Genomic DNA, 10,165 nt, shown 5'->3' on the forward strand with positions numbered 1-10,165 from the left:
AGACGATACTCCGATCGGATAAATGCCGGCCTCGATTCTATTTGGAAATTCGTTCTCCGTTCGCACTCCGTATCGCCCGATAGTGTGTATCTACTCGCTTGGCCTTCCTTCTCCCCACCAGCGCAATTCATTTCTCTTTCGTATTAGACTCGCGTTGCGGTCACTGACGTGAATTTAGACGAAGGTCAAGACTTGTCTGGTCGCGTCTCGCCGTAATGATCGTCTCACATAATGCCCGACCCAGCGTGCGAATAATCGTCTCCGGACCAAGTGTGTCTCTGTTGCGACGTACCGCTTGCCCCCCGTGTCTACAGAATGGGAGATGCGGCGTTACGTATCCAATAATACAATACGAGAATCGAGAGAAACGATAACGCGTTACACACTCTGTTCCATCTCGTGGACAGATCTTTCAGCGATGGAATCTGCAATTGGCTTCGAGGCTTGTTCGGTGTGAATCTGTGGGAAAGGAGCGATGAAAGATGTTCGTCGCGACCAAACGATCGTTTCTTCAAAGCGCTTCGGGGAGAGGGGGGGAAGACTTTTCCTTTTCGGTTTCCTCGACACGACCGAGCTTCGTAAGTGGAACGTTTATGTGAAAAGGACAGAGGACGCATCGTTATTAATACACATCCTGCCGCGTTAAGGGGTCGTCGCTTGTTTTGGAAAACAGGTGTGCCGGATGACAAACGGCCGCACGGATGACAGCGAATCGCTAAGCATTTAAATCTTGCAGAGAGGACGTTGATATTATTTTTCGAAGAAGGGACGAGCAACGTAACGCCGGAATACACGACGGACCTTTTCCGTTCGTGCCTTCGAGCGTCGCGCATCGCGGGCCAGATAAGGGCAGATGTTTGTCTCACCCCGTGTGACTTAATTAACCGGCGCGAATAATCGCGTGACGTAAGTCACCCGCCGTGGAAAATTCACCAACTAGAAGGACGGCATATGCGGAAACACACGAGCGTCGCTACGCCGGTCAAATGTGCCGTTTTTCCCTTTCCTCTGTCTTCACAATGAATTACCTTTTCAGAGGAAATAGGTCGATTTTCCAGAATTTTCCAGGAAGAATCTCGCCGCGCGATCGCGAGAACGGTTCCTTCATTACGTCGCCGGAAGACACTTCTCTCGAACAATTTTCCACGGCGGGACGCGAGCGGATCTCGATTGCCTACGCCTATGTGAGAAAAAAATGCTCAAAAGAGCACGCATTCGCGCGCGCGCGCAAACCAAAGACGGTGCTAAGGGCGAATTCGTACGGTTCAGCTTCGGGTTTTACACTCTCAATTAACGCGCGCGCTAATTAAGAGAGTCACCGATACACACGTACTCGTGCATCCGCGCTCGCACACACACAGGCGCGCGCGCCCCAGTAATTTCGGTTATATTCGTGGCCCGTAGCGAGAGGCTCCACACAACGGCTTTACGCGTTTCGGCATACCCCGAATTGCCAAAAAGGAAGTTCACATGGGTAACCAGCACGTTGCTAGGTCGAATAAATGCCTAATTATAACTATCTTACATCTACCGCATCGTGTTATTACCCCACGAAATATACACGACGCTGTACGTTTTCGCCGTCCCGCCGATGTCCGATGCACGCGGACGTGCTTAACAAACGTTCCTGGTCGCGAATTTGCAAGGATGCGCATAATAATCATCCATTAGCCAGTTATTTGCGTCCGGAAAGGCGAGTTCTCACGCACTGTCATCCTACTCGAGTAATCCCGAGTATAGACTCACCTGGCGTCGATCGACAGCTCGAAACTATTTCTTAGTTTTTCTTTCTTTTTTTTTTTTCTTTCCTTTTAACGACGATCCTCGCCGTTCTCATCCCGCGCCTCGCGCCGTTTTTTCTTCACTTTTATGACGTTTCCGTCAGGGATATTTGATTCGCGTTCCGCTTCAAATATTAGGCGCAAGGTGGAATATTCGCGCGATGTTGATGCTCGCCGACTCGGAGGGTTTTTGGACTGTTTTCGGCGCGTGACACTGGCCGGCACTTTGCACCTGTTATTATATTACCTCATGCTCTTTGCGAAACGCTTCCCAGAAGGCGTAATGATAACAAGAGTGACGTCACGCAATAACTGGCACACTTTAACGTAAAGTTTCGCGTCTACATCACGTCGACGATCTCGCGCGATTAAAACGACTGACTCGCACAACGCAGAAAGGAAAGCAAATATATGCACCGGCCTACCTTGTGTCTTGTTTCTAACTAACGCAATGGCTGTTATTCCGTAACGGAGGAAACAAAAAGGCGTTAACCAGCACGCACTGAGCGCGGGACGGCGCCTCTCTGTGCGATCATTTTCTCTAGTTTCGCTTTTCGAATGCAGTCAAGTTCCGGTTGAAATTCTGCAGTCAAGGTTACACATACACGCGCGATATTCGATGATATTTCATACAGGTCAGAGGTAAGACTACCAATATCGCGGTCGTAATTGACGCATCGTCTGTATTGATTTTTCTTTTAACGAAAAAAAGCGAAGGAGACGGTCTCTCGTCTCCCGAGTATCAGCTCGAAGGACGAAGATATATGGCCAACATAGCTATCAATCGAGCTCGTTAAGGCGCTTTACGGGAAGATGAGAAATATGTCGATCGCGCTGCGATTAGCCTCCGTGAAAATGTGCACGGTTCATTCCGATAATGTGTGTCATTTGCGGGAACGGCGTCTCGAGAACTGCATACGTGTCTAAAAATCGTCCTCTATGAGTCCGTTTCGGGCAGGGGGGATTTCACAACGCCGTTTGCGTCATTCGATCGTCATTCCAGAAAGCGACGCTACCCGTCGACGTGATATAGATGAAAATTTTACCGCGAGATCCACCGTCTCAGCTCTCGATAGCGAAAATTGCCGCAGGTATCGATACAACGATCGCTTCGCGTCATGTCGCGGACTTCGTTCGCGCGACACTTTCGGCAATTGTTTCACCGAGAGAAGTCGGTGAGTAGATTGCGCGACTTTGCAGCAATAATAATTATCTTGTTATGACTGTTCGAACCAAACAGGTAGTGCATATTATGAGCAGAAAAGATAACGAAGAAGATGCGCTTAGGTTGAAAAATTCGACAAGGAAGCTACAACGCTACGTCAGCAAAGTTTGACAATCGATTCTGCTGCAGTGTCGCTTGCGGCTGATTGAAAGGACACGAAGACGCATCGGGATTATCGTGCGAATCGATGATTGAATATCGATAGCACTTGGGTACGCCCGTATTACTCTTTCATGCTTCTCTCAATACATTACCGCCAACGCGATCTAATTTCGATTAGACAAACGAAAGATGGCGCGTGAGATATCGTAATTCCTCAACGGACGATCGAATACATTGCGCAAAAACGAGGTATGCCGTACGAGCAAAAAATTACGAGCCCAGGTACGCGCTTGCGTGATTAATGCGTCCAATGTGGAATCCCAAACAGACGCCGTCGAAACATCCTAAAATTACACCGGAGAAGGAAACGAAAATTCTGTTCCCGCGAACGAGATACCGGTGTTGCAAATCGGGTGGGGACTCAATTTCTCGATATTTTTAATGAAGTATACGTAACAGTGACAAGGATAAAATTGCGTCGCCCGATGTGTTTTGAGAGCCAAACACGACGAATAATCGTTAGTTCTGCGAAGCTATATATATATATATCTATATATACAGCGGAATGACATGCCGTACAGTGTCACTTCTAGTAGCTGAAAATTTTGTTAATCTTTGAAGCCGCTTCGAAAATAGCCGGCGGACCTTAGTTTTCGAAAATCCGATTCCGCATTAACCCCGCAAATTTCCAGCAAATTCCGTTGGAATTGGAGAAGCAACGGGGAATTGTGAAATGTAAGACTGTACAAGCTATTCTCCTACCTTGATGCAACAAATAGTTACTGCCGTTTACTCCATGTTGAGTCTTTTAAAGAAAGAGGATTTAATTAAAATTATGGAATATTGTATTTTCGCAATATTTCATACGTGCATTTAATCTTCTTATTCTTAATTTCAATCAGCAACGTACTCTTAATTGCGCAATAAATTAAATAGCTACTAGATCGAGAATATATGAGCAAATGTTAAAGCAGATATTAAATTATTATTTAATAAAAATTAATAAAAATTAAGGCGCAAATATGTGTAAAAGAAGCGACTGAAATTCTTATTTTCATAATATTTCTTTGTTTCTTAGAAATCTAAAAGCGGTTCAATGTGTGGTCAATAATATTTACGAACACAAATGTTAATTTGGATTTGTGTTGCAATAATAAGACTGAGCAAAAGTGAAAAGGAAAGACGTCGGCAGATCCAAAATGGGATATCTTACAGCTCGAGGGACATTATCGCGCACGTAAAAATCTCGCACTTCGTATTCGCGAATCTGTCATTCGGCCGTTCGTATCAACATTTCTCGCTGTATGAAACAGGTACAAATTGACGAATGATTAACCCTTTGAGTACTGAATTATTTGAAGATTTTTATGCCCATGGGACGGATTTAATTTGTCGCTATATGGATTAATATGTAAAAGTAATACATTTCATGCCCAAGTAAGCAAATGACGAGTCTCACTCGTCAAATGTGCCGAAAGGGTTAAAGATATATGAAACATCGAATGATTTGCAGCAAATGATGACGAAATACGAATGTCGACCGAAATTTCGAGCCGGGTATCTTATTATCCTCGGCGGGACGTCCGTGAAAATCCTCCGTGTGATAAATATTTATGCGATATACCTCTCAAAATGTACGATGAGTTGCTGCCCGCGTTCCGGTATCCTGCGTCCTCCGTCTCGGCTTACCGGATTCAGCAGCATTCTACGGCTGCCGGCTGCGTCGTGGCACTCCAGATATTCACTCGCAGCACTGCCACTCGCGTGAATACGACGATTCAGTCGGGAAAAAGCGCATATTAATTAACGCGTTGCCAACGGCAGTCCGATTAAGTATTCCAGGAACCGACGGGAATATTTTCATTAGCCGACGGGAGTGATAACTAAACGCATCGATACACGTGCTCCGCGGGTCACCCGCTGGCTCGAAACGTAATACTCGGAAAAGTGCGCAACGTACAAAAATAAGTTTAACCGATTTGAACGTTTGCTATGTTTTGGTTGTTATCATTGTGATTTCTCTCTTTCTCTCTCACTCGCTCGCTCGGCCGTTCAGTGACGGGCGATCGACGTAGAATTTTTTGCCCATAGTTTTCGAAGTTTCGCGCGCTGCGTACTTTTCCGTCATCCATTGCGTATCGACGAGCGACATGTGTATCGTGACGCGGAATATGTATGTATCGATACTTTACTTACGATTCCCGTTGCACGATGAGAATATTTCGTTAGTTCTTGAAAAATTCAAGCGGGCTCTCGTCGGCATCAAATTCCGATGAAATAAGACCTACGTGAATATCGGTGCTAATGTCAGGGTGACGAATGAGTGTCCCGAGTGTTACGACGGAGTAACTAAGAGTTGCGAGATGCTGGGTGAAGAAGCCGGTAGGGAGGACGCAAGGACACCGCGACTTTATTTTGAATAAGAAGGCGCCTTAGGTCAAAATGCAGATTGACTTTCATAGTCCGTTATCAATTGGTAAATAATCGAATAATAAATAACCGTTGAACGTGTGCTTCTTCGGGCTTCTCTCACGTGAAAAACGGCAGTAAGTAATCGTTTACATCATCAAAGTGGGACGATAGTTTGCACTGTACTTATATCTCAAGATTCTTCGTTTGATTTCTTCCAGTTCCATGGAATCTGCGGAGTGGATGTAGAAAGAAAATTCCGGCAAAAATAAAAACTAAAGGCGCGATTAGGTGCGAAATACATAAGCGGAGCGCGATACGACGGATAGACGTATCGGGACGAATGGATGTGTAGGGACGAAAGTCCTTGTTGGGACGGATAGAGGACCGAGAGAGAAATAGAGTACGCGGTTCGCGGAAGGGAGAAGAGAAGAAGGTAGAGAATTGGGGGGGGGGGTAGGGGAGGGGACAGGGGTAAAGGCGAACGTACCCTTAGGAAGCGAGAGATGCAGCGGCTGCGAGAGCGGCAGGGAGCCGAGGGGGGTGAGCGCCGAAGCGGCACAGAAGGTGAACGTCCAAGGGGCCAACCTGTTCGAGGTTCATGGCCCCCGATCGACTAGCGAACTCTCTTGCAGGAAGCCATCCTGCCCAATCTGCTAGCGAGCCACGCGCAAAGGACCGTCGTACCTTGCTCTCGGGACGCGGCGAGGATGTGGAGGATGCGGAGTTGTATTCTCGCCTTTGCATTTATTAACAATCGATAACATTACAGGATATTAAAATGTCGCGTCCCTGATCTTCTCCCTGTGCACTTCTCATCGATAAACTAAGGAAGAACGGCTGTAATTTGGCGAATAATGTGGTGTACAGTGGCCGTAGTTATCGTCGTCCCCGAAGAAAATTTCGCTTCCCGCAGACGTTCTCGACGGATCAAAGTCCGATCGACGAAAATATCGCATAGAGGATAGCCGAGGGACACGAAACAGTAAGCACGGACGTAATCGGGTTTTTCGATACATACGGCCGTTATTTTTCATACGTAGCATGCGCCGTGCGTGAAGAATAAAGTTGTTACATTCCCGCAAACCTTCTCTCTCTCTTTCTCTCGCGCGGCATCGATTTCACGCACAGTATCGGCGTTCGTTTCGCGAATCGCGAGTTATTCTTTGGTAATAGTTGTGAAAAAGCAATATCATTTTATTCGCTCGTGTGTGACTTTTGCTTCGCAGTTATCCTTACCAGCGACAGCTCCTCCTCGGGGCTCACCTGAAGCGAAACGCGCATAGACCAGCAACATCTCGCTTTCGCTTATAAACTACAATCTTATCTCACACTCGCATTAGTCAGAAGGCAAATATCCGGCAATGTGTACGAGGGGATTAATAGTATCGCGACATATTAACGAACGTCTTTCACGGATCAACGAATCGATGCACGTGCGTGCCAAATTTCGCATGTTTTTTAGAAGGATGACGACGACAGCGACGACGATGTGACGATAACGCGTATGTATACATACGTCGCGTCATGTTGCGCGTATTGAGTTGCGGAACCAATATGAATAGAGATAGATACAGTGATAGAAAGAGAGAAAGAGAGAGAGAGAGAGAGAGTAGTTATTTATTATTTGTAAACCAACACACGAAATTTTGCATGTCGCTAAAATGCGATATTGAACACTTTTGTAGTGGTTGCTTGTGGATCCGGTCCGATTCAGATGGCAAGAAAGTCAGCATTTGCGACAAGTCACGTTTGCCTCAAGAGAGAGAGAGAGAGGGGGGGAGAGAGAGAAGAACGATAAGACGTGCGACGGTTGCGGTTGAATATTCCTGCAGATTCGAGACATTGCGTAACAAAGTATACAGCAGGCAGGCGGTATTCGATATAATGGTGTTTGCATCACACGCAAGACGAGTTTTCGGCTCAGCTCGACACGGGCAAAATGGTCCGAAACGACACATTATCTATTCTGCGAATTTTCATAATTATTCACTTACTTTTCCACTCATTGCATCTCACACATGTATCGATACATTGATCCATCGATACACGCAGTCGTGTTTCCTAGCTTTAAAGCGGCATTCCCTTTCCAGAACTGATAAAGTAATATCGTTACGCTCACGCTGGAGAAAGAGAGGGTTAGAGGGGAAACGGGGGAAATTTCAACGTAAAATTATAGCGGCGTCTACTCGCGGCCGAAATATCGTGTTCACAGCGTGAAATGCCTCTCGGAATTAACAATTGGTACTTGTTGTACATATTACCGTTATCGAGTGATCGTTAAGTACCTTACGTGCTGATCGCCGTAATTTGCGTAATGAAACGCGCGAGCCGAGCGATTACGACGGTAACTATCGCGTTGCTAACCGTCTCTCGCGGGTGGTTTCCGCCGCGCGTTTGTCCACGATAATCTGCGCTTTCATCTGTGTGGGATCCTGTCCGCCGAGAAAGGGTTAACGGTAGTTCGTTCGCGCCGCCTCAATTGTCCGACGTAAGGATTTTAGGCTGCGAGTGTCACGGCCGGTGTCTTGTGTCCGTGGTCGGACTATAACGCAGTTGAAATCCGGGGACCAGGTTGATTACTATCTCGCGGTCATTCGCAAACTCCCGTTCGCTCGCTCTTAATTGACCGCCTCGTTGGAAACGAGCGTTCGACAATACACCGCGATAAGCGCATACCGGCCGATCTAATTGGTAGTTAAGGCACTCATCGGGCCCTCTTTACTGCGAATCTCCTTGATATCGCATTATTGTATCACGCGTGCGTGAGCTTCCTCCTGCGCTTCATCCCTTTCGACGGCGGAGGCAACTTTACTCTTACACACGTAAGAGTAGCGTCTTTGCTGAATCTCAAGCGCGGATGGTAAATAGTGGAAAATCGTGCAATTAATATGAATTTGTATTCCGCACGAGCGTGGCCGCGTTCTTTCCGGGCGAAACTTCCCGATTGTTATTTCCACGTGGATGTTACGGCGCGAGGAGAGCCTCGGGTGTCTCGTCGTTTGAATATCAAGCATTCGCTCTCAGCGACGTTCGAAAGCCCGTACCTTCCGCCAAGGTATATCGTCGGGTTTTCGAGCTCGTTATCCCGATCGACTAGTCGTTCGCGGTCTGCTCGATTAAAACGACCGAAAGACGCCAATCTGCGCTCACCGTTTATCGCTCTAATCTAAAGATACATTCGGACACACCGCCGTCGGGAAGGTAAACACTTTGCAGTATATTGACACAGATGCATCGGAATTACAAGTGACATTTAAAAGATATTCGCCTATAGATTAATGCCACTGATAATACGCTGATCCGCGAGCGAGATCGAATTAATGGCGGGAAAAGATATCGCGACCGTCTCGGAGAGCTAGCGATTTAAAAAGAAGAAAAAAAACTTTCCGACGGCCATCCGACCGCGCGAGGTCGAAGCGCTTTTTTCAAATCGCCACTTTACCACGTCGCTGATATATCGCGACGTGATATACGTGATACCTCTTACGTAGTCGTACGGTTAATTCGCTCGTGTCGCTTTTGGTATACGTATCAATGATAATTCCATTTCCTCGGCCACGTTTTCATTCCACACATCCGTGAGTCCTTCGCAAAGGGGGGGTGGGCATGCATTTCGCGACGAACGACGTCAGAAGCCGTCGTGCGGTTGACTTGATTTCACAATCACGATCGCGTTAGATGCAGATCACGCCTCAGACGTTCGTTCGCGTTATCATTGCGTTATCGCGGAACGGAGGGGCATTTTCGTTGACGAATCGTCATCAACAGAAGCGTCCGCTGAGTCCTCGCGGGCCATCGCAGACGTCCTACCTCGCGCAACGCCGTCGCAAGGTGCGTTCGTGATTTGGAAAGTTCACGTTTCCGTGAACCCGCTCTTTCTTCTCCCTCTTTCTTCCTCCTTTCCTCCTCGTTCCTTCTTAAAGCGGGCGGAACACGCTTTCGAGAGTTGAGAGGCCGCTTTGATTTAGGAATAGCCTGCGTGTCACGCCGGATTGGCGCGTTCCCTCGGAAACGCAAGCTCGAGGGCCAGCGAGAGCTGCGATCGCGCTCGCTCCGATACGTCCAGCCGAATCCGACTCGTTTCGTGCGATCGCTCTCGTCATTCAGCGATAAGACGACAAGACGACGGCGAGCTGGCAATGGCGCGTAACCAAAGATCGCCGCCGCTACGCGCGCGGCTAAGCGTACGTAAGTTGGGCTACGTAGAGCCAGGGTGGCGGCCGGCAGGTGGGGGCGAGGCAGGATGCAGGCAGTGTCAAACGCCATCGCGAAGAGGGAGAGAGAGTCGCCCCGTTTTGGGGGCTAACGGCGGGTGATGAGACAAAACGGAACGGGAGGCGGAAAGAAGGCGGCCGAAAGGAATGAAGCGAGAAGGAAGACGGGGAGAATCACAGGGGCGCGGTAAAGAGTGGAAAGAGAAGACGGGTTAACGGAAGAGAAGAGAAGAAAAGAGTAGAGCAGAGAAGAGAAGAAAAGAGGGAAGAGAGGACTCCCTAGAAGAGAGGAACGAGCGGATGGCCCGGCGTTGTAGAGTATGCGAGAAGGGGAGGAGAGAGAGAGAGAGGGCGAACGAGACGGGCGCGAGGGGAAACGGTCGAGGCGATGCACGCTCGAGACCAAGGGTGTCAAGGCGGGGGGAGGGGAG

The sequence above is a fragment of the Dinoponera quadriceps genome, unplaced genomic scaffold (assembly GCF_001313825.1).
Source record: "Dinoponera quadriceps isolate SergipeBrazil2010 unplaced genomic scaffold, ASM131382v1 scaffold1069, whole genome shotgun sequence".
Taxonomy (NCBI): Eukaryota; Metazoa; Arthropoda; class Insecta; order Hymenoptera; family Formicidae; genus Dinoponera; species Dinoponera quadriceps.